The following is a 24,888-nucleotide window of genomic DNA, read 5'->3' on the forward strand; positions in this document are numbered from 1 at the left end:
ATTACTGCTGAGATAGCTTGAAGATTGACATCTCTTCTTGTCATCTGACTTTGAATTCCCAGGCCAAAACCCCTATTGCTAGAAGCTGGCAGCATTTACCATCTACCTGTAAAAATATACAGACAAGGGGTTTTGCTCAGATCTTTGGCAGATGCTGGAATTCATAAAACAACTGCATTCCTTCATGCTTCAAAAGTAGCAATTACTTCACTCCAAGAAAGCTTCCTATTACAAACCTTGTGTCTCTAACTGCATTGAAAACATGAGAGATAGCCTCTTTACTGCGTAGCCTATAAAGTAATTTAATTGCAGATATTTTTCTAAAGTTTGCTGGACTGAGGTTAACCCTCCAGTTTCCTCTGTTAAGCATATACAGTTAAACAGTTACAATAATGCAGGTACATTTCTGTTCTCTTCCAGTAGGGCACACTGTGGTTACATTTCAAACACAGCACTCTACAAATATCTTTTCAACACACACTTCTGTACAAGCAGTTTGATATACACATGATGGCAACACCCAGATCTGCTCTGAGTTACAGCACAAAGGCACGAAAATTACAGAACCAACTGATATTGCCAACATCCTGGCAGATAGATTTAGTGCTAACTTTACCCCCCACTCACCCCCTAAAGGGCCCGTATCTATACAGGAAGAATGCAGAGTCCCTGTAATCACAACTACGCAGGTAAAAGCTGCACTCTGTAAAGCCAAAAACACAGCATCCATGGGACCGGACAACATCCCAGGCTGCGTTTTACACGAACTTCAGAACAAACTGGCTCCCCACTTAAGCACCATGTTCAATAATAGCCTCACATCAGGCTTTGTGCCCACTGACTGGCGCACAGCAACCGTTATCCCACTCCACAAAGGGGGAGCCACCACTGATCCTGGGAACTATCGACCTATTAGCCTGACGAGCCTGGCCTGCAAGACCATGGAACGTATCATCATGGAACTCATAAACAAAGACATTGTTAACTTCCAAACTCTGGATCCCACCCAGTTCGGGTTTGTGAAAAGCAGAGCATGCCTGCTGAACCTGAGTGACTTCTTTGAGGCACACACCAAAGCCGTAGATGAGGGTAAGGTGGTTCACACAGCCTATCTTGACCTCGCCAAGGCTTTCGACACCATCCCCCATTCTGGAATTATAGCTAAACTCACTAAATTAGGTATAAATCCCTATGTCACAAGATGGGTTGCCAACTGGCTCACTGACAGAACCCACACGGTAAAAGTTGCAGACTCCAAATCTGACCTCAAAGCAGTGACAAGTGGAGTACCACAGGGTTCCGTCCTGGGACCTCTCCTGTTTGGTATCTACTTCTCTGAAGTACAGGCTAACACAGAAGGCCTCTGGCTAATGAAGTTCTCAGATGACTGCAAACTAGGAGCCATAGTCAAGTCCCCAAATGATGTGGACATCCTACAGAAGGGCCTCGCTGAGACAGATGCCTGGTGTCAGAGCCATGTCCTCAAGCTCAATGCCAAAAAGTGCAGTGTCATCCCCTTTGGTAAAAACTCTGTACCCATGAACTTCTACATAGGCAGCAATCTACTTAACACCGAATGTATGATAAGAGACCTTGGGACCCAGGTGGACAGTACTCTCTCCTTTGATAGTCACATCACCACAGTAGTCCGGAAGTCCTTCTACATGACACACCTCATCATAAAAGGGTTCTCATCCAGGAAAAAAAAGGTCATTGTTCCCCTCTACTCGACACTCATTAGACCCATTATAGAGTACAACGCCCCTTTTGGAATGTACCTCACAAGACATCTGCAGCAGCTGGAAAGGCCACAGAAGTACCTCACAAAGAGGATTACTGGCCTCAAACAAATGACCTACACTGACTGCCTCAAAAAACTCCAGCTTTACGCCGTAGCATATCGCCTACTCCGAGGTGATCTCTGCCTAACATATAAAGCTATGTCAAACCCAGAGCTGTTGGACATGCTACACCTAAAGAAATCCCAATCCCTCCGAGCTACACGCTCTAGGGACCTAAACCTTGTCACCACAATAAACAGGACATGCTGGAGGGATAGATTCCTGTCCCAGAGACTTTCCATACTCTGGAACAGGCTACCCATCTATGTCAAGCAAAGATCTTCATTAGCACTCTTCAAGAAAATCTTGATGAGTGGATGGGAAATAGGAAATATACCCCGGGGATCACTTCTGCGTCTCTGCTCAACAGTGGCACAGGAAAATAACTTTCTTGGGTGGCATACGCCAGGGAACCTTGTTGGCTAGGCTTACATAGGCCCTTGGGCTGATAGCCTAGTACCTACCTATGAACCTATGAACCTATGGCATAGAGTTCTAATACATTTGTAATATAGGCATCTTATATAAATCATTTTGATATTCGCCTTTACATATAATTATTTACAAAATTCCAGCTAGCTGTGCTGGCAGTGTCTCCTTTTGTCACACCTTCAACCATATTTTAGGCACCTACACACAACATTCCCCTTCCCTGCCAAATTCTGGACACACCTTTTTATTTATGTTTTTCTTCACTTGTTTCTAATTAGTTAATACAATTCTCAGTGTGAGACAAACACTGCATATATAATGTTTGCTTCTTTTTCCATAAGCGAATCACAGTCTTTATAAAAACTTTCCCAACAATTTCAGAAGTCATGGTTTCAGTATTTGCAAAGCAAACCCATAGGGCATTACATTCATTCTTTAAAAGCAGTTTCCTCTGAATATACTAGGATGATCCCGACCCAGTACTCCTGAAGCATAAGTCATAGTCTGTCACATAATTAAAACTATGAACTTAAAATTAAACCAAACCAAACTAAAGTATAAACTAAACAACAACTCAGACAGAAAGACTAGAAAAATAAAATTAAAAACGTCAGAAATTGATCTGTTTAGTGGACTGATGTTAAGTGAGTACTTTGTGTTTCATGCATCTTATAAGAGAATAAAGGCAGTTTTAAACTGTACAAAAAGAAAACCACTTGACTCTTAAGTCAGCTAAATGATTTTTTTGGTTATTTTTAGAAATTCATCAATTTGCCAACTTTTTAACGTGTAAATTTTAAAACATCAAAACAGCCTAAACAGTTATATGTGTGGTGCAGCTCCAGTCTATAGTTCACTGCTTGCAACAGGTTGTCTTGTAATTCAGTGCAAGAAAAATTAGTTTGGCAGTGCTGGCTACAACTGAGTGCTCTGCTCCTTAAGTACGAACAAGGTAAGCTGGCTCAGTTCATTTCCTCAATTTATACATAAATAGAAAGTACACTCCTTAAACAAAGATTAAAAAAATTCCTCTCAGTCTGTATGTCAATGTGGCCTTTTGACCTGTGAACTCAGACCTTCTGTGCTTCTCTCAGCTCTTGCCACTGCATGCCTCTCCCTCCCTGACACTTAGGAAGGAATTCATAAATTAAAAGGGCCAGCCAGTATTTTGCGACTAGCCATGAATGAAAGGTCAAGTCAGCATAGGTTCATAGGTAAGTACTAGGCTATCTGCCCGAGGGCATTTATAAGCCTAGCCAGAGTGTGTCAGCTTTCGCCGCGCCATTGATTAATTAACTGAGCCTCTGTCAAGAAGAGCCAATGAAGTGATCCCAGGGGTGTATTTTCTGTTACCCATCCACTCGTCAAGGTATCTCTTGAAGAGTGTTAGTAAGGGGCTCTGCCTAATGTAGTTAGGAATTTTGTTCCAAAGCATAGGGAGTCTCTGTGACAGGAATCTATCCCTCCAGCATGTTCTATTTATTGTTGTGGCGAGGTTTTACTCAGTAGAGGGAGTGTCTCGCAGTGACTTGGATTTCTTTAGGTGGAGCATGTCCATCACATTTGAGTTGGACATGGCTTTGTAAGTCAGGCAGAGATCACCTCTGAGTAAGCGATATACGACTGAGTACAGCTGGAGTTTTTCCAGTCAGGCTGCATAGGGCATATGTTTGAGGCCAGTAATCCTCTTGGTGAGGTACTTTTGTGGTCTTTCTAGCTGTTGAAAGTGTCTTGTGAGGTACATCCCAAATGGGGCATTGTACTCTATGATGGGTCTGATGAGTGACGTACAGGGCCACTATAACCTCTTTATTTCTAGATGCGAACCCTTTAGTAATTAGATGGGCTACATTGAAGGATTTCCTAACTACTTTGGCAATATGTTTGTCAAAGGAGAGATTACTATCTACCTGGGTCCTCAGATCTCTTATTACCTCTTCTGTATTAAGGGGGCTGCCACCTATGTGGTAATTTATGGGTGTTTTTTTTTCCCAAACGGGATGACTATGCATTTTTTGGCATTTAGCTTGAGACCATGACTTTGACACCAGGTGTCCGTCTCAGTGAGGCCCTTTTGGAGAATGTCCATGTCAGCCAGAGAGTCAATTATGGCTCCCAGTTTGCAGTCATTGGCGAACTTGGTTAGCCATAGTCCTCCTGTGTTTGTCTGTACTTCTGAGAATATATGCCGAACAGTAGGGGTCCCAGGACCGAGCCTTGTGGGACACCACTTGTGATTGGTTTAGAGTCAGTCCTGGAGCCCGCTATTCTTTCCGTGTGAGTTCTGTCTGTAAGCCACTTGTCAACCCTTCTCATGCATAGGGGTTTATGTTCAGGCTGGTGAGTTTTTTCTATAATTCCCGAGTGGGGAATGGTGTCAAAAGTTTTGCTGAGGTCAAGGTAGGCTGTGTGAACTACCTTCCCCTCATCTATGGCCTTGGTGACTGTCTCGAAGAAGTCAACCAGGTTTAGTAGGCATGATCTGCCCTTAACAAAGCTGAACTGGGTTGGGTCATGTGTTTGGAGGTTCCCAAGCATTTTCTGCAAATGCTGCACGGTTGAAAGGTATGTGCCACATTCTTTTACTTTAAAGAAATATGTAGATGCTGTGCTATTAGTAAGGAGCTTCACTTTTTTTTTCAAGGATGGTGAGTCCTGCAAGTCAAGGTGTAAATTTAAAGGTTCCCTTTCCAGTCAACTGAGCTACATGTTAAGGACTACAAGGGATCACATTGTTTGACTTGAAGAGAAAGTTTATTGCCAGAGCAGAGGAAGACATGGCATGATGAAACTGTCCTTTCATTTTTTTTACTTATTTTCTGATATAAATTTATTTCTCTGATTCTAGTGTTGGCTGTACTAGTTGGCTTACTAAGAAAAAGAAGGTAAAGGATAAGTGAGGCACAAATCTCCCCCCCCCCCCCAGAAGCTATAAAACACAGAATAGAGAGTTGTATCGAAACTTCAATCCACTGTTTTGAACTTGTTGACATTGTTTTTTTTTCATACTGTTAACATACAAACCAAAGAGAAAAAGGTCACATTGACAAACCAGTTAGTAAAACCTACAAGAAAACCCTAGCTAAGCTAGAGTTTTCACTGTGTGATAGCTTAAGTCTCCTGTAATAAAGGCTCATGTGATATTTGTAAATGACCCCTTAAGGACATCTTGTTTCAGCTATATGGCTTCTGAATATCCATGACTTTTTTCTTTTTCCTTTTTAAGTCATTATGGACAAATTAAAGCCAGTAAAGCCCAGCCCCACCTGCTATGGACATGCATGTTTTGGTCTTCTTTTGACCTCATCAGCACAGCATAAGTGGACTGTGTGGCTATACTCTAGAAACACAGAGTCTTTATGGCTATACTCTAGAAACACAGAGTCTTTATACCCAGCTGATATCCATAACCATTAAAGTGTCTGCAAAATATCCAAACTAACAACTAAACAAAAGAGTAAAAATGCTTCATAACAAATAAAATAAAAAAACTAAAGTAAGATCCAAGATATAACCGACCAAAAACCAGGATCTTCACCAATAAATATTTAATCCAACCTCTTGGTTGGATTAAATATTTATTATAAAAGAGCAAAAATGTCTAGATTATAGGCAAACAGTTCACTTGTGCTGTGCTGGTAAGGTCGAAGAAGGCCAAAACATGCATGCCCACAGATAATGGGGTTTGGTTTTATTTGTCTGAATCTGTCCATAAAGATTTATAAAGGAAAAAGAAAAAGTCATGGACATTCAGCAGTCATATAGCTGAAACACTTGATTTCCTTAAGGGGTCACTTGCATATATCCCATGGGCATCTATTAAAGGAGGTTTAAGGTATCACGCAGTGAGATCTCTAGCTTGGCTAAATTTTTCTTGAAGATTTTATTAATCGGTTTGTCTGTGTGACCTTTTTACTCTTTAGTTTGTTTGTTAGTTGGGATATTTTGCAGACACCATACTAGTTATGGACATTAGCTGGGTTTAAAGACCATCTGTTTCTAGTGTATAGTCAAGCAGTCCGTTTTACTGTGCTGATGTGCTCAATGCTGCAGCATGCATGTCCGCAGCTACTGGGGTTTGGCTTTGTTGACCTGAATTTGTCCATAAAGACTTAAAAAGGAAAAAAAAAGTCATAGACATTCAGAAGCCATATAACTGAAACACTTGATTTTCTTATGGGGTCATTTGCATATATCCCATGGGTATCTATTACAGGTGGTTTAAGGTATCAGACAGTGAAAACTTCTATCTTGGCTAGGTTTTTCTTGAAGTTTTTGCATACCATTAACATACTGCTGGTTACCATGTTATTTCCTATTTGGAATTGCAGTCTTCTCCTCTGTAAGAACTGAACTGAATGTCTTTATCTTTTAATCACCCTGGAGTTTGCAGAGCAAGTGCCAAATATCTCAGTTTCTCCTTTATGTGCCAAATCTTGTACTTTCAGAATAAAAATCTTTACTTACTTTGAGTTTAGTAAAGGTGTTTTTTTATATAGTAGCGGAATACAGTGGAGATAAATGTAGTAATTCAACAAGATACAAACAAATTTTACAGGTTATTTCCTTCCCCTCTGTAAGAGCTGGACTGAACGTCTTTATCTTTTAATTACCTGGAGCTTTACAGAACAAGTGTCAAATATCTCAATTTCTCCTTTATGTGCCAAATCTTCCCGTAGTTTTCAGAATAAATGTCTTTACTCACTGTGAGTTTGATAAAGGTGGTTTAGAATTTAGTAGCAGCATACAGTGGAGGTAAATGTAATAATTCAACAAGATACAAACAAGTCTTATACAGGTTATTTCCTTTTCTCTATAATGGCATAATTAAGACAAACTGCACCATTTTCTGTACTTTCTGGACTTTTACTGACTTCTGAATATCTGCACTCAGCCTTCTGTCTGAGTATCCAAACTGAACTACTGTACTCATTCTTCTCTAAACTGAACTGACTTCTGTCTAGAAAACATCATTCATAATACCAAAACTGTAAATTTCCTACAACTTCTGCACGCCTCTTTAACCTTGGTTCTCAAGCCTTGTGCCATTTAAACAAGTTCTGTTTTCTCCACGCTCTGGTAGCATGTTTCATCTTTATCATTGAGCTCATTTGTATCCTTCACTGAAGCATTCTTTTCGATTCAAAAAACGGCACTTTCTGAAACTGCATGTAAAATGCAAAGTATAAAATAAAGATAGAGGCCTGCTTTAATATTACTGCATTTATAGACCTATACAAAAAGAATACTGTATTTATGTAGGATTTGTTCTGGCAAAAACTATATTTATGTCAAGCTTATTCTTACATCCTGATTAAAGTGCAGTCTTCAAGTTTCTTCTGGTAGGATTCCAAAAACTATGTGAATTGTCTGTATTACTAGTGTTAATATGGGGAGTAAACGTCATGTTACCCCATATAAGAATGCCCCAGGTTGTTAGATGTTTATGTAATCTTAGGAACTTAGCAGTCTGATACTATGCACTTTACATTATTAAAGGAATGTAACATCCACCTCATATGAGAAAGTATATATATATATATATATATATATATATATATATATATATATATATATATATACATTACCAGTAATAAAGAAGGACATTTCAGGCACATTTACTCTGAATAACCAGACCTTTGCTTATTATCTTCTCTGTTAGGTCATGTTTTAGGCTATTTAGGAGGCAACCAGGGATATAGTCGGGGCCCACTAAAGCAGTGTTTTTGACCGTGGCAAGCACAGGCAGGACCTGCTCTCTATTGATAGTTGGGGGGTATATGCTTCAAGGGATTTCACTGGGGGTAGTGCTAAATTTACCAGCCAGTGGATGCACTGTGTCACCCTGGCTAGGGAAGGTTGTGCCATTTACAACCAGTTCTCTACACACTGAGTGTTCCCTTTAAGGTTCCTGACCCCATGAAATAGGCCTTGTGATTTCCCCTTGACTGGGAGGTTATCCTGACCTTGTAAATGGCCTTTTTGGACTTTATTAGACCTCTTAGTTTCTTGTTTAGTTGATTAAGAGAGCACTTATTGATCTTTCTGATTTTGGCCATGACTTTTTTTCCCTGTTAAGTTAAGGATTCCTCCAGCGGGGTTTGGTTTTGGTTTTAGATTTGGGCTTACTCTTGGTAGATATGACAGCCTCAATGCAGTCATTTACATGTTTGTGCAGGGTTTCTGTGAATAATTCTGCATAGGTATCTGTGTTCTCAGGGTTTGGGGGAATCATGGATTTTGACAAACTATCGCTTAATAGAATGTAGTTGGTTTAGAATAGTTCCTAAATTGTTACAGATTTAGTTGGGTTTTCCAGGTTGATTTTTATTTCAGGGAAAACAGATTTCTTGTCCAGCCTCAACAATGAGGATGTGACACAGGGGAAGGTACAGATGCTGTCCCATGTTGGTGAGTGATCCTATATGTTTGATCTTCTGGTTGGTGTACACACTGTCTGGTCAAGGGTGTTCATGTTAATAATATCCAGGAAACATTGGGCCTGTGAGTCAGAGGCAGTGTATGTTTTCCAGTCAATAGAGGGATAGTTAAAGGCTATCTAAGATGAGCTCAGGAAAGACAGAACTCTCCTGTGGAGCAGAAGGGCAAAAGCTTGCTTGATCTTGATTTTCCATATGAATACAAACTGTGAAAGTGGGGCCTCATGATCCTTCTGGCTTTTTGAGTTTTAAGCAGAAGGTGTTAGAAAAGTTACCACAGGGATAACTGGCTTGTGGTGGCCAAGTGTTTATAGTGATGCTGCTTTTTGACCCTTCGATGGTGGCTCTTACTATCATTTATTTTTATTAATTTTACATTTGTTGACTGGGCTAGTCTAACTGGATATATGTCCATTTTCAGTCGAGGCCCGGGGAGATAAGCTCCGATGAAAACATTAACAAAATCATATATACAAAATTAATGCAAACAATGCACAATGCAGGTACATTAGTGAGAATAATCAAAGAGGTCAGAAGGTCATAACATAGTGCAAAATAAGCAGGTATAAGTAGTATAATATAAATGCAATTTTAATACAGAATATATAAAAGAGAAGGCAGCTAATTATATACAAAGTATTCACATTAATGAAATTTAAGAGGATGTAAGTAATAGTATCTAGAAGGAGAAGGTTTGTTGTTCTTAAGAAAAGGATCTTGATTACTGAGAAGAGGAGGGTAGGCTGAACCTATTAAGAAGAGCTAGGTGATCAGTCAGGTTGAGTACAGGGCACAACTAGTGTGTTTTGAGAAAAAATTTCAATTTGATTTTGAAAAGTGATATCGAGGGAAGAGAGGAAAGTTCACTGGGAAGAAGGTTCCAGGATTTTCCAACAGTATTAGAGAAGAGAGAGTCCCCAGCCCTGTTGTTTGATTTACATATATTGACAAGAAGTTTATGTGATGATCATAAAGTCTTCAGATTGTTGTAGGGGATGATGAGGGTAGATAATACAGTGGTATTCGTAGGTTGGTAAAGGGTTTTATGAACAATGGTCAGTTGGTGGAATTTAAGCTGATTTTGAAATTCAAGCCATCCTAGCTGTTTTAGATTGTAACAGTGGTGGGTTCTGAATGGGCTGCCGGTAGCTAATCTGGCTAAGTTATTGTAGGAGTTTTCCATTTTATTAAAGTTGTTTTTAGATAGATTATATATAGGTGAGGCATAGAGGAGAGTAGAGATTCGATGGGTGTGAGCAATAGTTATTCTAGCTGCAGCAGAGAGGAAGGGTTTGATCCTGTAGAGAGAGCGTAGTTTTCTATTAACAGTTTTTATAATATTGTTGATATGGGTGTCGAAGTTAAGGTTGTTATCTATGGTGATACCTAGTAGTTTGGTAGTTGGATCTGTGGATATGAGAGTGCCATTATTGGATGTGACTGTGAAATCTATCGGGGGGACTTACGATTAGGGGTAAAAAGGAGGAGCTTAGTTTTTTAGGGTTCAGAAGGAGACAGCGCTGTGTGAACCATTGTTCAACTGTGTTAAACACCTTTTGGGTAAGGGAGTGAAGTTCAGATATTGATGTGGCTGAGCATATAAGTGTGGAATCATCTGCGTATTGTATTCATGTAGATTGGGGGATTTCTAGGTGAAGGTCATTGATAAATATAGAAAACAGGAGAGGTCCTAATATGGACCCTTGAGGGACACCAAGGTTAACGGGCAGGTGGGTCGATAGATTCTTGTGCCAAAGTACAGCATGTTGTCTGTTATCTAAGTAGGACTGGAACCATTTTGTAGCTAGTGCATCTAGTGACATGGATTTGAGGATATTTATAAGTATCTGGTGATTTACCATATTGAATGCCTTAAACAGATCTATAAACAGTGCAGAGGAGAGCATATTGAGGTTACGGTTTTGTTAATACAGTCAGTAAAGGAAAGGAGGGCAGTAGTAGTGCTGTGAGAAGGTCTGAAACCATGTTGACAGCTGGAAAGTAAATTTATGAGCAGTGCTCCTCGCCGACCTTGCAGCATGGACAGAAGGGGGCTGCCTCTCTCCAGCAGTGCACCGCACATTTGTGGGGAATCAGGTGCTAAATCATTCTAAGAAAGAAGTTGCAATAGCAAAGAAAAGGGCATCCGAGGCACTCTACCAACTTCTGGAAAGTGACTCGGTAAGCAACACAAAGAAACTATATCAGGTTGCAAGGCAAAGACAGAAAGAAAAAGAAGATAGTCAGATACTCTTCATACCCTTCATAAGGGATGTCAGCAACAACTTGCTCACCAGACCACAGGACATCAAAGGCAGATGGAAGGAGTATTTCCAGCAGCTTCTGCCCCAGAAACAGTCTACGATGAGAGAAGAAGATGAGCACACCCTAGAAGAAGTAAGAACAGCACTACGGAAAATGAAGTCAGGGAAAGCAGCAGGGTCAGATGAGGTCAAGCAGATATGATAAATATGCTGGGTGAGATATGATAAATAAGCTGGGTGAGATAGAGAGGAGAAATGCCTCCTGAGGGTACTCAGCAGTGTGAAGAGAAAGGAGTATCCCAAATGTCTGGAGAATAAGCATACGCATGCCAGTGTGCAAGAACAAAGAGGACATCCACAACTATGGGCAGCACAGAGGCATCAAACTCCTATCACATTGCATGAAAGTTCTGGAAAGGGTGATTTATCAATGGATACGCAGAATAGTAGAATGTAAGATGGGAGATGAGCAATTCGGCTTCAGATCAGGATGCAACACAATTGACCCGATGTTTTCAGTGGGACAGATACTTGAGAAGAAGCTAGAAATGAGGATTGAGTCCAACTGGGCATTATTAGACTTGGAGAAAGCATATGACAAGGTCCCAAGAAAGCTGATCTAGGCAGTATTGCGGTGGTTTGAAGTCCCAGAAACATTATTAGAATTGGATCTATATCATATGAGCGAATCGCACAAATTGTGAACGTTCATAATATTGAACATACCGGACCTCCAACTTCCTATTGTGGGGGGCTGCCCCTCACCCCCACTAAATATATATTCCAACTCCAAGATCACACTACAGTAAGGAAAGGGCAAATATCCCATTCTTCACTGTACCGCAATCTCAGAAAAAGTACTTTGAGATCCAGTACGTTCGATATTATGAGCATTCGCAATTTGTGCGATTCGCTCATATGATATAGACCCATTAGAATTAGTGCAGGCTATGTACAAGGACTCAATAACTCAAGTATGAACAGTGTTTGGCCTCACAGAGGGGTTCCCAATGGGAGTGGGTGTACACCAGGGTTCAGCTCTGAGCCCACTGCTGTTCATACTGGTGATGGACTATATTAGCAAACAGGTTAGAGGGGACAGATCAACAAAGTTGCTGTATGCAGATGATGCGGCATTTCAGGCAGACTTTGAGCAAGAACTTCCGCAAAGGATAGGAGAATGGAATGCAAAACTTAAGGCACATGGGATGAAACTAAGCACAGATAAGACAGTGGTAATGGTAGCAAATTGGGGAAATCAGAAGAAGCTGAGAGAGATAGAAGGGAAGATAGTGGAACAGGTAAACAGCTTCAAGTATCTGGGAGGGGTGGTTGAGGAGAAGGGAAGTCTGAATGAAGAGGTCAAAGCTAGAATCAGAGGGGCTGCAGCCAACTGGCATAGAGTGTCAGTTGTAGTCTATAGAGAAGAATGCCAAAGAAGCTGAAAAGTTAAGTGTACAAAACAGTGGTGCGACCAGTACTACTGTATGGTACAGAAACCTGGACAGTAAAGGCAGAACAGTTGAAGAATTTAGAGATGATGGAAATGAAGTGCCTGAGAAGGGTAGTAGAATGCACACTGTGGACAGATAAAGAAATGAGGACATAAGAGCAGAAGCCAAAGTAGCTCCAGTTGCAGAAAAGATTAAAGAGAATAGATTACGGTGGTTTGGACATGTGCAGAAAAGCAAATGACAATCTGGTGAGGAAGACTTGGCACAGACAGGAAGAAGGTAAGAGGAAACTAGGACATCCAGCAAAGAGGTGGATGGATTATGTGCAAGAAGATCTGTGAGTGTTGAAGAAAGCAGGAGTGTGGCACTGAATCAACAGAGATAGCGACATTTAACACGATACCTCAACCCCATGTAGAAAATGGGAAAAGGGGGGGGGGCTGATGATGATGATGATGATGATGAGGGGTTAGTTAAAGTCTCTCATGAATAGGGTATTTGGTTGGATGGTGAATACCTCAAATAGGTCTAGGTAAAAGGTGCGAGTTTTGTAGGTCAAAGAGGGTGACTTGTAGCTGTCCAGGACATGGTAAGGAACCTTGTCCATGGATGCTTGGATGTGGATGAACTCAAGGTCATCATCCTGTTTAACCAAGCTGGAGTTGTAATTCTTGCTGATGTATATCAAGGCACCTTTTTATGCTTTCCAGTGAAGAGCTGAGTGAGGTGTGTTTTGCCTGTAGGAGACATATTGGTATAAATGTACCAATCACCTTGATACAGTGTAAGATGAAATTTTTTTTATTTTTCTTTTTACTGAAGAGCTGATAGGAGCATGAATTATCTGTAGGAAGTAAGAAGCCAATTGGCTTGCTATACTGTAAACCAAATTCCATTTTTTTCAGAGCTATATTGGAAATGTGCACTGGGAGCTAGATGAGCCAACGTTGGCTTTGTCTCAATGGATACCAAGGCATGTGTAGCTTTACGTATACTAGCTACAAGGACATTTCAGTGAACAACTGGAGACACAGCTGGGTTTTTCAGGCATCCACCTTGAGAATACGCCTTCAGTTTCTTGATGCTATTCTGCAGCATGTAAGGGAGTATATATGGTTTCCAGATATCACAGAGAAGAGATAAAAACACCATGCTGGACTTCTGTGATATTTCCCATTTCCCTGAGGTACTGTGAGCCATGGATTGCACACAAACTGAAATAAGGGCCCCACCTGGGGACCTGGGGGGGCAGTAAAAGGTATCAGTCCATTAATTGCCAGGTAATCTGTAATGCACAGGATATCATCTACAGTATATCAGTAGGCAACACAAACATTTCTCATACCTCCCACATATGGCAATTGTGTGACCTTTACTAATGGTTTGTAAGGCTTGACAACCCCCAGGGTATCTTACTGATGATGGAGGATATACCCTAGCTGATGACAACCCTTAGAAATCCACAGAATGAGACTAACCAGGATACAACTATGCCCCGTCGTAAATCATTATCATTGTGGAACATGCTTTCACTGCCTGGATGTATTATGTGATACCCAGCAGTATGACCCTGACACAGATGGTAAACTTTCTTCTGTATGTGCAGTGCTACAGAATATCGTACTTAGGATGCAGTCACAACAGGGCCGGGGGACAGTAGCACGAAGAAAAGCTCCTAGCACACTGAGTAGTGGTATCTGGGCCAGATAAGGAGTTAGTGGAGGAATCAGCAGCAGGGGATTAGCATGCAAGACTAAGGCAGGCAAAGTGTGCTGTGACACTAACAAAGAGGCAGTTGTTTCCACACAGCTTTGGCTCATAGTACAGTATATACACCACAGTGAAAGTGATGCATGCAAACCCAACACCAGACTGTGCTTACCTATGCATAGGTTAGCCACAGTGTGTATCAGACATAGGCAACCCAAGTAACAAAGTACTAAGGGCAAGGCACATGTATTACCACTTGCACTGGTGAGGTATGAGCACAAGTGTGGAATGTCTTTTACAGGGAAATATGTGAGTGCTGTAAAAACTGAAATAATTATGACTGCTTTGTGTGTATGAGGTGGGGCTAGATGGTATTATTGTAAAAGTCTTTGTGATGGGCCACTGTCACATGTTGTCTGAGTACGTGAGGCACTGAGGGCCATAGTGGTTTGTGTATGTATACTGAGACACAGTCTCAGCAGCAGCTACAGTACTATGGCTCAGTGTTTTAGACAGGTCAGGAGCATATATGCATGATAAATGGTTGGACAACCCATGCATGCTCTTACCCACAAGAGCTGCCTCTATCAGGAGCTGCGTTGATAGTCCTATATCTCTAGCTAATTTAGGTGTGCTGAGTGACTGCAGCTGTCATCCATTAGATGTGCCACTGCCATGATTGACATGACCCTGGAGATGCCTTATCCTGGACATAGTCATCTCCGCAACTAATGCTGCAGTGGAAATGCTAGTACTGCATGGCCATGACCTTGGCTGGCCATGGCCCAGATGGCGTCTATCTGTGGAGGTTGAGGTGGATTTGCTGTCTGGATGGTGCCTGACAAATAGCATGTGATCATGAGAGGACATTGCACATGTCAGTATGTGAGTGAGTCAATCAAAACTTCCACAAATATGGGATATGCACTCCCAGAGGTCATCCGTCACACCCTGCATTATTTGTATCAAACTAGAAATGGCTGTAGTGGTACTAGGCTGTGCCTCCATGATGCTCCTAGATAAATGTTGGGTCCATTGATAGTACAGGAGGAGAGTGGTATGCATATTTCCGATGAGCACCAGTATGCATCCCCACATATTAACTTCCCAGCACAATAGAACTTGTTGCAGACAATATTGAGAGTCCTATAGGGGGTATCACACTGCTCTGGCTGTCATTGTCCACAGTAACCTGTCCTCCTTATGTGGTGTGTGTGTGTGTCTCTTGGATGTCTGTAGGCACAGATGCTGTATCCATGGTCTTAGTAGAGGATCCACTGGGCACAATCCCTGCATCCATGACAAATACTGTACTCCATGACCATGAGAGCTGATCACTGCTATCATCTTCAAAGTCAGACAAAGCTCTGGCAGCAGGCAGTGGAATTTCCAAAGTGGTGGTGCTAGTTAGAGATACACCTGTGAATAGAGCACAACACAAACCCATTACCCCTATCATACTCCCAGTACAGATTTAATACTTCAGTGTGTGCAAACAGTACTGGAAAAAAACTTATTTTCAGGTGCCCTTGGTGGTTGTACCTCAAATGTTTCTGTATTACCAGATACAAATATTATTACTAGTATGTGCTGTGAGTAGTGGGACAATGCAAGCTAATCATACTATAAAACAAGGCTGGTAATGTCCATCTGAGGTATCTCAAGTAGATATTCTAGGTGTACATTGCAGCTCAGCTCTGAGATCCAACACCACACCATAGAAATGTGAGGAGGCTGATGTCCCCCCTGAAAGAGGTCAGAAACTCAGAAACTCCTCTGTCTCCATAATAGGTGGTTTGACCAACTGCCCCCCTCCTGTCACCCTACCATCCTGTGCAAGGCAGAGAAACCATTGTTCTGCATCATGAGTAATGTTGGTGACCCTACACCACACATGCTCATAACTGCAATCCTGGTCACTGAGATCATTGATGTCAACCACAAAATCTTGTCAGGTATTGCCTCGCTAGGGCCAATCAGCAAGATCCTATCCAAAGACTCATTGGCTATGGAGATGAAGGCAACATAGCACTTGCTTTTTTGACTTTTTCTTTGTGGAGACCCCACTTTTCCCTTCCTTTTCCTTGCCAGACATATTGGTGTGAGTATGAAACCAGCATTGGCTACCTCTGCCCCCTCACTACCTCATTCTATACTTCCTTGTCTCTATACACATTGAGGTTGTTAATTATACAAAAGGAGTACACTCATACTCTTCCAACAGGGTTAGGCCTGTAAACAGCATTTAAAATAATAAATACCCCCCTCCAAAAAAAAAAACAGCACCTAAAGCTTACAACCTACAGATGAACCTACTGACAGAGTGCCCCCTATATCCACCTGTATGTGGTATACTTATATCCTATATACCTGTAAAGATGTGTGTTGTCCAGTCCCATGTCAAGGTTGGTCTGCTTCCTTTAAGGCCTGTTGCTGGGTATGTCTCCCATTAACCTGGATACCTGATATCCCTTGTGCACAACAGTCTGTTATGCTAGTTTAATACTCATTCCCCTTAGCACAGATATCACATCTACTATTATAAATTCTTCTGTCTTGTAAACATAACCATTACTGTGCCTATATATATATATATATATATATATATATATATTCACTTCATAACACTGAAAACTGAAAACACTGAAAAATGAGAAAACTTCATAATATAGAAGAACAAAAAACTGAAACTTCAAAACACTGAAAACTCAAAACGCTGAAACTCAAACCACTGAAAACACATATCATACATATACTGAATTTAAACAACATAAATCATAGCACTTTCCACCAAGTGTAAGCAGGGGGACAAGCCCCCCAGCACACTCCATGTGGGGAGCTGTGCCCCCCCCCACACCCCTACCTACTTAAATATATCAACTCCAAGATTGCACTTAGTGTAGTGAAGTGCAATCTTGGAGTTGATATATATAAGTAGCAGGGGGTGTGGGGCCACAGTGTTTCAATGTTTTGAGTTTTCAAGAATTTGAAGTTTCAGTGTTTTGGTTTCAGTGTTTTGAGTTTCAGTGTTTTGAGCTTTCAGTGTTATGAAGTGAATCCATATGTATATATGTATATATATATATATATATATATATATATATATATATATTTGTGTGTGTGTGTGGGGGGGGGATTACTTACCTGTGAAAGAAAGTGCACCTTCAGCAAAATGCAATTCAGCAATCCAAAGTATTCCTTGTTGTAATTACTTGTAGCTCATTTTCAAATTGCAGATCCACTATTTCTTATGTAGGGTATGTGTGACTATTCATAGTTATATTCCCATCCCTAACTTACCTTCTCTCTCTCTCTCTCTATATATATATATATATATATATATATATATATATATATATATATATATATATATATATATATATATATTTACTTATTTATTTATTTATATGCAAAATGGGCACCTCTCCAAAAATGTTACCCTACCTTCCACACCACCATCCTGTACATTCCTTTGCATTTCTTTTTACGTGCTTCCCTCTGATGGCTTCCCCTTTTTTCATAACTTTCATATACTGCCATTTCCTCCCTTTAATTTGGTCAAAAATAGATGAAACCACACTGTACTAACCCATTAAAGCTTCTAGATGCATTTTCCATCTTATCGCTTATCAGTAGTTTGAATGTATTGAGCCACATCAAGGAGCACACATGCCACATCAACAAATGTTTCTAATTGCAGACTGCAGCCATTACTCAAACTAATGTCTTCCCAATAAAGTCCCAGTTCTGGCAGCAAGTGGGATAGCTAATGAGTTGCCAGATTTACACTGTTTTTCCACACTGTTAATTTTTAATGAGCTCTTAACCTTGTCGCACACAAAAGGTAAAGGGCACCTTAGCCCAGCGTGACTGCTCCCAACTTGTTTCTGGATCCCATTTCCAGTTTTACAGGGTTCTGTCTTAATAGTGCCGAGACTAAATCATTGCTTTTTACACATGGGACCTTATTGCTTCTACTACTACTACTGTAGACAGACTTATCCATACTAGTTATTATACTCACCTCTTTAGACAATGCACCCATTGAAGTAACCTTAACATTCGTAACTTCATTAAGGATAGTAATATGAGAGCTTGTAAACAGATTACCAGTGAAGTAGCTTGAACTAATTGGAAGTTTAGCAGACTTTTCAGAGCTAAAAGCTTTTTTGATATAATGCAAAACTGTCCATCTTTCGTACTTCCCTCACACTGCTGTGCTCAGCATACTTGCTAACTGGCTTACAGTCTCCATGCATTCATTATGTTTGACATAGCTAGCTTTTTGCAGTGGTTATCAGGGTAAAACTCACTATTGTTCTTGATTTTGTAGTTTAAATTCATTAAATTTTAGCTTTCAACTGTCCTTAATCAGTTCAGGTTTGCAAATAATCTAATGAACTTACCCAGACATCTTTTTTCTTTGACAGAAAGACAACACAAATCAGACCTTCTTCAAAAGAAGTAGCCAGCATTCTGGAATCAAAAAATGAATATATTGAGTCTCCAATTCTTATATTCAATTGCAAACTTTGAAACAAACTTCCCCACCCCCTGTAGTACACCTCTGAGAAACAATTTCAAAGACTTTGCTAAAGATCTTTGAACGGAATATAGTTGTTATTGTATCATTTTCTGATCTGCTTTACAGTCCATGTAATTAATCTACACTGCATTTCCACTTTGTAACTGTGATCTCATATCACTTAAATCCTGTCTCTTCCTCATATTTTCATTCTAATTTATCCATCCATCCATCCATCCAGCCATCCATCCACAGCCCCTTTTTCCCATTTTTGCACATAGGATCAGGATGTCAGTTCAACAGTGACAATCAACTAGAGGCAAGGTTCACACCTCCAGCTGTTTAGACCTGCCGCAGCTGTTCTTCCATACCACACACTTGTGTGCCCGCACGTTCACACACACACACACACACACACACACACACACACACACACACACACACACACACACGCGCGATGCACACCTATGACCAATTTAGAGTGTCTAATCCACCTACTGCATGTCTTTAGAATGTGGGAGGGAAATGTAGCACCCAGAGGAAACCCATATGAACATAGGGAGGGCATGCAGACTCCATAGAGAAGGCACACCAGCCAGGAATCGTACCAGAGAACCCCTTGCTGAGGGGCAACAATGCTATCCACTGAGTCACTAATATTTTTTTTCTATTTCCCAGTTTCTTTTGTTCCAATCTTTTATTCTATGCAAGTCCGTTGTTGTCCATCACTGTACCTTTTTTGATGCATCTGCTTAATTCAGAGCATATGCATTTTGTTTCCTGCCCTGTTCAAACTGCTTTATAACACTTAAAATGTTTTATTCCATTACTCTTACATGTTTATTATTTCAGTGGTCTGTATATTGTGTTTGACTTTGCCCTTTCTATCCTTGTATAATGTAGATGAATATATGCACGTGCACATGTTATACATATGTATATGTGTGGAATGCTTCACTTAGGTAGAATATTCAACAGCTGTTTTGTAGATGCATTTCGGTCAACAATATAGTAGATCAACAGTAATGTAAGACTGCTATAATAATAGAGGTGGGAATATGCCCCAGCCCCAGTATTGTGCAATCCCAGAACTGTAATATATAATTAGCAGGGGGTGTTGGGGGGTACATGCATTTGCTTTACTTGCATTCTTCTAGGGTATACTTTAGACCTTGTGCAATTTACTGCTGATTTTTTTCAGTCTTTTTTGTGTCAACATTAAGGATGTTGACATTCTGTAGATATTTTAAAGTACACTTACATGTGTGTATGTATATATATATATATATATATATATATATATATATATATATATATATATATATATATATATATATATATAGATATGTATATGAGGGAGCCCTTCATTTGTTCGAACTTTCAAATGTTCGAAACTCATATGGCCGACACTATATGAGTGAATGTTTGAAAGGCCGACAAATGATAGCGGAGATCCCGCTACAGTGCAGGAGTGGGAGATTCCCCTTTCCTGCACTATAGTGCGATCTCGGAGTGAGAATATTTAAGTAGCAGGGGGTGTGGAGGGTGCTATTTCAGGATGTTGGTCTTTAGGAATGTTGAATTTATGGTGTCGCACTTATGTAAGTCGGCATTCTGAACTGTCGACATTCTGAAGTAGACCCGTATACATACACACACACACACACACACACACACACACACACACACACACATATATATATATATATATATATATATATATATATATAAATGGATTACATGCCTTGATTGACACAGCAAGATTTCGATGACAAGAATGTTGACCACATAAGGTTGACAACACAAATGTTGAGTCAACTGCGCATGCACAAGTAAAATCTTCATCACATGCAAACAATAAAACAAATAACATTCTGTTTTGCAGGAGATACCCCCAGTACCCCTGCTAATTATAGATGGATAGATCTGCTAAATGTAGATAGATAGACAGATAGATAGATAGACAGATAGATAGATAGATAGATAGATAGATAGATAGATAGATAGATAGATAGACTAACTCTGAGATGAACATTCATTGAGGAAAGGAAATATTCCTCCACCCGGGGATTGTTAATCTAGCACACTGCATATGTCAGCTGTTTGTGGATGATGAAGCAGTTGTCGACATTTTGTGTTGTCGATCAAATTCGGGAGTCTCATGTGTGTATGTATATGTATATATATATATATATATATATATATATATATATATATATATATATATCTTCCTACACACACACACACACACACACACACACACACACACACACACACACATACACAGATATATGTATATATTATATATAAACATTATTTATAGGTTCATAGGTAGGTACTAGGCTATCAGCCCTGGGGCCTATATAAGCCTAACCAAAAAGGTTCCCTGGCTTTTGCCACCAAAGAAAATTATTTTCCTTTTGCCCCTGTCAAGCAGTGCCACAGAAGTGATCCCCGGGGTGAATTTTCTACTTCCCATCCAGGCATCAAGGTTTTTCTTATACAGGGCCAATGAGGAGCTTTGCTTGACATGAATGGGTAGTTTGCTCCAGAGTATGGGAAGTCTCTGGGACAGAAATCTATCCCTTCAGCATGTTCTGTTTATTGTGGTGACAAGGTTTAAGTCCCTGGAGGGTGTAGTTCGTAGAGACTCAGATTTCTTTAAGTGTAGCATGTCCAACAGCTCTGCATTTGACATAGCTTTGTATGTTAGGCAGAGTTATGTTAGAGCTGGAGTATTTTGAGAAGGTCTGCCTATGGTATCTGTTTGAGGCCAGTAATCCTCTTAGTGAGGTATTTCTGTGGCCTTTCCAATTGTTGTAGGTGTCTTGTGGGATACATGCCAAATGGGGCATTGTATTCTATAATGGGTCTGATGAGGGATGAGTAGAAAGGAACAATGACCTCCTTGTTTCTAGAGGAGAAACCTTTTGTGATGAGGTGTGCCACGTAGAAGGATTTCCTGACTACTGTGGCAATGTGGTTGTCAAAGGAGAGACTACTGTCCACCTGTGTCCCGAGGTCTCTTATCACACTTTCAGTGTTTAGTGAGCTACCGCCTATGTGGTAGTTCATGGGTACCAAGTTTTTCCCAAAGGGGATGACAATGCACTTCTTGGCATTGAGCTTGAGGCCATGACTTTGACACCAAGCATCTGTCTCTGTGACTCGTCACTGGTCGGAAGTCAGACTTGGCATTGGCTACTTTTACTGTGTGGGTTCTTTCAGTGAGCCAGCTGGTCACCCATCTTGTGACTTAGGGATTTATGCCCAGTTTAGTGAGTTTATCTATAATTCCAGAGTAGGAGATGGTATTGAAAGCCTTGGCAAGGTCAAGATAGGCTGTGTGCACTACCTTGCCCTCGTCTACGGCTCTAGAGACTGCTTCAAAGAAATCAATCAGGTTTAGTAGACAGGAACTACCTTTTACAAACCCAAACTGAGTGGGGTCCAGGGTTTGGAGGTTACCTATGTCTTTGTTTATTAGCTCCAAGATGATACATTCCATGGCCTTGCAGACCAGGCTCGTCAAGCTAATGGGGCAGTAGTTTCCAGGGTCTGTGGTGGCACCCCCTTTGTGGAGTGGGATAACCGTTGCTGTGCACTATTCTGTAGACACATAGCATGAGGTGAGGCTATGATTGAACATGGTACTTAGGTGGGGTGCCAGTTCATTCTGTAGATCGTGCAGTATGCAGCCTGGGATGTTGTCTGGTCCCATGGATGCTGTGTTCTTGGCTTTGGAGAGTGCAGTCTTTACTTGTTCATCTGTGATTACAGGGGCTTTGCATTCTTCTGGTATTAAGATGGGCTCTTTGGATGGTGAGAAGGGGGTAAACTTAGCAGTGAACCTATCTGCCAGGATGTTGGCAATATCAGTTGGTTCTGTATATTTAGTGCCGTTGTGTTGTAGCTCAGAGCAGATCTGAGTGTTGCCATTGAGATTCTTGACATAGCTGTATAATGCTTTGTGGTTATCTTTGGAATCAGTGGTGATTTTATTTTCATAACTGGCTTTGGAGGATTTTATGAAGGATCTCAGCTTCTTGCTGAGGCTGATCAGGGAGTTCCTCCAACCTTGGGATTTTACTCTTTTTTGCAACAACTTCTTCCTTCTGTTGTAGAGTTTGTTAATGGCAGGGGACCACCAGATTGGCTTCCTTTTTTTGGAGGATAGCGTCTTGGTTCTTTTGGGGATGGCATGATCCATGCACTTGTGTATGTGCTTATACAGTGCATTTGCATAAGATTCAGCAGTTGTACCTCTATTTTCCATCTGCATGGGTGTCGTGAAGTTTGCCAGTTCTGTTTTAAGAAGCATGAAGTTGGCTTTGGAATAGTTTTTGTTGGTGGTTTCCTTAATGGGGGGTGGAGATGGGATGTGGATGTCTAGGGTGATTAGCTTGTGGTCGGATCTGAACAGCGAGGAGTTGACCTCTGGTGTGGAACACCGGTTACCCATACTGGTAATGACCAGGTCCAGGATATTGCTGCCCCTGGTGGGGGTGTGGACAAGCTGATCAAAGACATTGAAATTTATGAATTCCAGAAAATGTTGAGTGAATAAGTTGGTACATGAGTAGTTTTCCCGGTTGATGGTGGGGTAGTTGAAATCACCCATAATTAAGGTATTCGGCTGTACCTTAATATTCTCCAGTATCTTAAGAAATGAAGAGTGGGAATCCTGGGGCATGGTGTAAGATCTGTAACAAGCTACAACCTGGATTGCAGTCTTGCCCAGTGTTAGTTGCACTTGGATAATTTCGGATGCATTATGTTGAGCAACTAGCTTGGAGGTGTGGATATCCTTAATGAATATGAACACGCCTCTGCCTTTAGTGCTTCAGTCCAGGTTAGATGGCCAAAAGATGTAGTATGAATTAAAGCCTGATAATGCAGCGGTGCAGATGTTGATGTTCTCCATTTTAAGGAGTGCCTTGAGTGAGTGCATTTTGAGGTTTAGACTTCTAGCATTGAGTAGCATTACCCTCAGAGTTTGCTTGCTTGTACCTGTTACGGTGGTGAATTTAGCATTTGAACCTTGCCTATAAAAGGCACTATAGGGGTGGCAAGAGGCTTAGCCAGTATCCAGAATCCCAGGGGCGACAGGTGCAGGCCATTGCTGGCAAAGCATCATGATCTGTCGACCATGTCGTCCCTGGTAGACAGATACTGGATCCCTTTAGAATGACACCAGAAGCTTAGCCAATTGTTGAAGTCAATCATTTTTTCATTGTACTGTGGTATCATTCTGGGTGATGGCAGGATGCTACTCAGGGCTAAGGTCATACCCTCCTGGGCTACAAGATATGAGAGCTCCTCCATGTCTCTTTTCATGTAGTCCAGGGAGGTATGTCTCAGGTTGTTCACACCAACATGGACAATGACAGAGTAGTATTTGTAATTGCTGTGGAGTGACCTGAGTGCATGCGTTATGTGGCGGATCCTGGCACCCGACAGGCAGCGGACAGTAACTTTCTTCTTGTTTAGCCTGGTGAGTGGGACATCAGTGTGCCTGACTATAGAGTCACCTATGACTAGTGTTTTGGGTACATGGTTTTGCCTTATGGGCTGAGGTTGAGTGGCACACTGATTTTGTGGGCTATGTGTCATTTGGGTAGTGTTAGGGGTGGTGATTGTCTGCATTTCAGCTTGGGAGGTCTCTGTTGCTTGGGCATATTTTTATTGAGAGCCTCCGTGAATGTGGGTGTGTGCTTTGTATTTCTATGTGTGGGTTTTGGTAATGTGTGTTTTGAAGGACTATGTGTTGAGTGTGGTGTGGTGCAGGTGTTAACCTTCTCTTTTTGACTGTCTAGTCCACTCTTGGCTGGAGAGAGCTTGGCTTCCAGTTTGACTATATAAGTGCATCTCTCACAGGTTGTGGTGTTGGGTGGTAGGAGGAGAGGGTTGTCAGTGTACATGAGGCAATTGCTACATTGCCCCAAGATGCCCAGATTCATCAGGTGGAGAAAACACCGGGAGCTGACCCATGGACATGCCTGGATAGGTGCTTATTAATTTAAGTACTAAGAACTGTTTTCCTCTTGACAAGTGGGCAAAGTCGAGTGCTGTAATAATTTCTAGTTGATGTATATTGCTTTTTTTCTTCCTGATACTTAACTGAAAATGAATTTCACTATTAGATTTCCCCTTTAACGAAAGTAAATAAACAAATGAACAAAAAAGGCATGGACTCAGTTCATGTTAGTTCCACTACTTCTC

At 41.0% G+C, this 24,888-nt stretch overlaps 1 protein-coding gene across 2 annotated transcripts in view; it reads left to right on the top strand.

The window, feature by feature from the left end:
• The window catches only part of LOC122813461 (E3 ubiquitin-protein ligase HECTD3-like), an 833,769-nt gene that overhangs the window by 375,484 nt on the left and 433,397 nt on the right, over window positions 1-24,888 (top strand). The gene's annotated exons all lie outside the window — the stretch shown is intronic.

This window comes from Protopterus annectens, chromosome 10.part0 (assembly GCF_019279795.1).
Source record: "Protopterus annectens isolate FY-2018-M chromosome 10.part0, PAN1.0, whole genome shotgun sequence".
NCBI lineage: Eukaryota > Metazoa > Chordata > Ceratodontiformes > Protopteridae > Protopterus > Protopterus annectens.